The sequence below is a fragment of the Drosophila subobscura genome, chromosome A (assembly GCF_008121235.1).
Source record: "Drosophila subobscura isolate 14011-0131.10 chromosome A, UCBerk_Dsub_1.0, whole genome shotgun sequence".
Lineage (NCBI taxonomy): Eukaryota > Metazoa > Arthropoda > Insecta > Diptera > Drosophilidae > Drosophila > Drosophila subobscura.
In genome coordinates, this window is record NC_048530.1 from 3,981,664 (window position 1) to 3,987,417 (window position 5,754).

The following is a 5,754-nucleotide window of genomic DNA, read 5'->3' on the forward strand; positions in this document are numbered from 1 at the left end:
CAGTTGGCCATTTTTTGTGGCAAAAAATTAATTATCTACTTGGAAGCGAAACAATAATTTAATGCAAATTAAAAGAAACACTTACCCAAGTTCAAAGCAGGCAAAGCAAAAAATATTATAAACCTCTCTGAAGTTGCTGCATGGCAAAAATTGCACTTACATTTTTTAATTGTAACTTTTAATCGCACTTCAAAGTTGCAAGAATAAACTTTCGTGTTAACAGCGCACGCTACTCGCTGACGAACAGCTCTGTTGGGTGGCTGATAACTTAGCAGTGGTGAGCGCTGTTAAGTGTTGGACTGCTTAACATTTAAGATCAATGTTTCAGCTCTGTTAAATGGCCAACAAGTTAACAGTGGAAGGCTCTGTTGAATGTTGGGCTGCTTTCTGTTAGCTCTGTTAAGTGTTGGACTGCTTAACATTTAAGATCAATGTTTCAGCTCTGTTAAATGGCCAACAAGTTAACAGTGGGAGGCTCTGTTGAATGTTGGGCTGCTTTCTGTTAGCTAAAATGTTTGTTCAACGAATGCTTTTTGGCAACAAAAAGGGTTCCAATTCCCCATTGTGCATTGTGGGACTGGCAGACCCCATTTTCAGTCGTCTAATCCCAATAGCAACAAGCATGAACACTTGGGCCAAGCCAAAAACGTTTTGTACAGACATTGTACATGGAATATACATTTATTTCCATACATATTCACATGTGTATGTGTTTGCTTAGAACGTGTAGGAGTAGGCTTTTGTGTGTGTGTGTGTGTGTGTGTGGCCTTTTGTTTTCTATGGCTTATCTTCATAATGTGAATGTCGCCGTCGCCGTTGCCGTTTCCCCAGCACTCATTGCAGAACAGAAAGTAAACTGATAGCAGTTACAACTTTTTTCCACGAAATACACACAGACGGAGACACAGCCACAGCCACACGCTTGTGTGCGCCATGTTAGTCGTTTATTTTGTAGCATACTTTTGTGAGCCAAAAACTTTAATGAAAACGGCCAAAGCGCCAAAACTTTCGCTTTTTTGTGTGTTGTTGTTGCTGCTGCTGTTACGCGATAAAAATGAAAGACGGAAAGCAAGACAGCTAGAAAAACAGAAAGTGGGAGAGACAGGGAGAGCGCGACCCAAGCATATTTATCGCTCCGCACGCATTTCCTGTCTGCTGGCAGCTGCAACGGACAACCAATGAAATATGAACGGAAACGGCCAGCAAAAATGTGTGCCAAAGACCATCCCACCATCCCACGACAAAGACTTTTTTGGTCGTCTTTTGCGGATTTCCGATTTACGCCAAAATGGATTAATCATGGGCCTGCTTCTGCCTCTTCGCCTCTTTTTTGCCCCCACACAACTGTCGCTCGCTGCAAGTCGCTCGCAGATTTTTCAGCAAATTGCGGCTTGAAGTTTGCTTCTGTTTGTAGCGCTTGTTGCACATAATCATTCCACTCAAGCGGCTCTCACTCCCAGCTGGCAGCAGCAGCAGCAGCAGCTGAGAGGATGATGGCTGCCATCAGCAAGCGTTTTTATGCCACAAAATGAGGCATTTCAAATGGCCAGAAATGACTGGCAATGGCTGTCAGCGATTACGCAATTGATGTCGGGTGCCACACAAAATCAAAAATAAACGCTGCCAGATGGGCACGCGACAACAAAATTGTGAGTTTTATAGTGGCAGAAACGAAGATTTAGTGGCTAAAAAAAGGGCATTGGTGGCTGCTAATATTATCTTAGTACAAGTAAACGGAATTTGATGTACTTTTAAGCGCATAATCTGCACTTATTTACCTTCAACAAATATCCTTTGGCTCGCCAGCAATTAAAAACCTCAACGCAGTGCGAAAATTTCTTTGGCTTGAACATTTATTTTTCTACTCGTAAATCCAGCATGGAGCCATGGCAAAATTAATTATTAAGAAAGCGGAACTGCCGAAAGGAGAAAACTACCGAGAGAGAAAACTGCAGAGAAACGGAAAATAAAAACGAAAAAGAGAACACACAAAATGAAGCGCCAAACTTTCGGCTGGCGGACGACAAGCAGCGAAGAAAATTTAAATAAACAAAATACCCCAAAAAATAAATTGGGAAATTGTTTTGGCTTTACGCTCGCCGAGAAAAGCTCACAGAAAAGCCACAAAACAATGCAACAGCAAGCAGGAGGTGCACCGGCAGCAGCAGCAGATGGAAGCAGCACGGAACACGGAACACGGAAGTTTGCAGCTTACCTGGAAGGTGCTTCCAGTTGCCAGTTGCCAGTTGCCAGTCCATACTCTAGTTGAGGCTACCAGGATAATTATGCCCAGAAGGTTTAGCCTAACAATGCTCCTCCGCTCATGTTTTTCCTCGCCATTATTCCATTGAAACTCTCTCCCAGGATTAATTGGAAATGGCAGAAATTGCATCAACTGGGAGGGACAATCTGTTGGCTTTTTTAACGTTTCGCTCTGGCAGGGTATTAAATGCTCCTTAATGCGCAACACAAAGTTTATGCAAAAGTTCTGCAGAGCCGCCTATTGCCGGGTGTCTGTCGCTGTCTTCCTGTCTTCCTGTCTCCCTGTCTCCCTGCCTCGCTCTCTGCCTCTGTCTCGCAACAAGAGACAACTTGAAGGCAGCTGAGAATGCCAGCAAAACAGAACAAAGCATTTAAGCAGGGCTCATCGGACTGTAAGCTGTCGCCGTGGGCATCCCCACACACCCCACCTGCCCGCCTGCATCGCCCGCCTGCTGGTTGCGGCAGCATTAGCCACTGTCCAGAGGCAACGGCAGTACCGGAGAGTGGCTGCTAAAGCGCTGAAGTGGAGCTTAAAGGGTGGGGGATAAGAGATTCTCCTGGCTGAAGGGTATAAAGTTTTGTGTTCGAGTGCGTCGACATTCTGGGCATTGCAGTTTTGCAGATAAGGCAAGGGGGACACCAGCCAACGACATGAAACTCTTTCGCCAGCTCCATTCACTCACTCTTTATGCTCCTCTCTCTCTCTCTCTCTCTCTCCAACCCCCCTCGCCGCTGTCTTACTGTCGCTCCATCTCTGTCTTATTTCTTGGACAACTCTCCCATCAAAAGTCACTCAACGGTTTGCTGCTTCACACTCCCCCTTCTTTCTGCCTTCGCTTTTGTGTAAATTATTTTAAAAGTGTCCCAAAGTTTTGGCGAGTTTCGGCTTCCCCCCTTTAGTTTCTTAGCTCCATAATTTGATTTAATTGCATTATTTAAAGAGTTATTGTTGCGTTTCAGTTTTAAATTTGACGCGTTAAAATCAATTAAAAATGTTCAGCTTAGAAGCAGCTAAAAGTATTTGTCCGTGCCTGATATTGAAATACAATCCAAATGTGTATCTCGCAGCTAATTGTGGTTGTGGAATGTCTGTCTGCCTGGCCGAAAAAATCTGCCTGCGTGTGTGGCAAAAAGTAATTATTTTTGATTTATGACAAGTCAGACAGCCGCTTGGCCCCACAGCCACCTTGCACAAGCAAAAGAAAACAGAAACAAAACAAAAAACTGCATTCAAAGTGTCGCTCTCTCCCGCTCGCTCGCTCTCCCGCTCTCCGTTTCATCCTAGGGGAAACTGCAGCAGCAGCAGTCGCAGCAGCAGCCGCTCAGGTCCCCACATCATTTGTGAATGATGTCAACGAATGCATAAAACATGGCGGACAGCAAAAAAAAGAAAAGAAAGGGGGAAACAAAATCGGAGAATAGAAAGAAACTTATGACAACAAACATGGAACTTACAACTATGCAAATTGCGTGCTTTTAGCTGGCAACAACTAAAACAACACGACAGACACGGAACAAAAGCTAGCGACAGCGCGGTGGGGTGGGGCGGGGCGGGGTGGGACTGCAGAAATATTCATAAGTGCCAGGTGAGAGGGTGGACGGGTAGACAACGATGCTAACGACGAAAAGCGGAAGTTTGTGTCGCATTATGAATTACATATTGCAGCAGCAGCAGCAGCCAGGAGCAAGGGGGGTGCTCGGGTTGCCGACTGCACGCGTCATATGCGTAATGCGACGATAGGCAGCAAACTATTTTAATTATTGCCGCGCAAAGGCACAACACACACACACACACAGATGAAATATGTGCAGTCAAGCAGTAAAATGTTCCACTGCAGCAGCATCAGCAAGGGGGAGGGCCGGCGGTGAAACTTTGCACTAAACATGCCACGAAAAATGTTGTGCATCAGCGCACAAAGAGAGAGGGAAGCAGGTAGAATGCAGAACGAAAGAGCGCAAAGCGCAGAGCGCAGAGCACAGAGAGCGAGCGCAAAGATAAAAGAAAGTGCCAAAAGCAATAAATGGCAGACGCAGAAATGAGCAAATATGCGAAACTATGTCAAAAGGAAATAGGAGCAAGCTGCACAAAAAGAAGCGAAAAACGAAAAACGAAAGGTTAGGTGTGCGGCAGAATGGGGAACACGCCTGAAGAACGATTATGATCACTGCTGTGGGATGCACATATGACTAAATACAAATAAAATAAAAGCAAATATGATTAAAGCACACAAAGAGCACATACACAAATGTAAATATGTATGTATGTAACGAAACGAAAATAAAATATTGCCGAAAAATGACTGTTCAAAGCGTCGTCCAATGCCATGGCACAAGAGAGCGAGAGAGAGGGGGAGCACCTGTGCCCTGTGTGTCGTTTTTGGCTGTGCATTTGAATGCAACTCAACAGCTCAGAAAAATGCTTGTTTTTGTTTGCTTGCTTGCATTTTATCTATGCAACTGTGTCAAAAATGATGGAACTGTGCAGTGGCATGCCTCGCCATGAGTGATATATGTCCACCTGGTAGTGTCAGTTTCTCAGTGGTTGGACATGGGGTTCAAGAAAAAAATGCCAAAGTAAATAAAAAATAAGAGCTAAATGGAGTTTTTTTGTGTGCAAACGAGAAACATCTGCAACGATGGGTGGCATGTGACATTTTACTTTTGCTGCTGTTGGCATTTCTATTATGCCCGCTATTCAAATATATGTACATATCTTTGAAGAGGGGTACATTACATGTTCGCGACGTTTTGCACAGTGCATATGTATGCCTTGATCAGCATCAACAGTCGAGCTGTTACACAGAGCGTACCGTTATCATAGCCAATAACATAATAAAGATACGCTGGAGAGACAAGCAGCGGCCGCCGAAGAAAGGGCGTGAAGAACAAAGCCGCAACGATCGAAGCCAACGTCTCGGTCGGCGTGCTGCTTACGCGCGCGCTGCAGCGGCCGTTCTTTCGTCTCTCTATCACGCCTTCTTCGTTCGTGCACATTTCTTGCGCTCTCTGGCTAAAGCTCGTGCTCAGCTCAGCGCGTTGCTGCTACCTGCTCCGAAGCTCAGCTCTCTTTCGATCGCTCTCTCTCGCTGGCTTCTGCACTGGGCACTGGCAACTAGGGGGTATCTTAATGTCGCATCTGAATCTGGCTGCCTCTGAAACTGAAACTGAAACTGACGCCTGAAAGCTTTTCTCGATTGCGAATTTTCAATGCAAATTTCAGTTTTGTTTTTGGCCAGTCCCAACCACACACACACACACACAATATGGCCACAAACTTGTCGGTGAGGAAAGCAATTCGTTTTGGATAAATGAAGGCAAGTCAAATTCTGCTCCCCGTCCTCCCTCTCTGTCTCTCTGCTCACCGCTCCTCATCAAAGCTGAGTCATTTTTCATTTTGGTCCTCGCTGACAGTTCCCCTGGAGAAAGCGAAAGTAAGTGGGTGGCGCTCAAAAATTCAGACGAAGGGCATGAGAAATGCGTAAGCAGCAAATG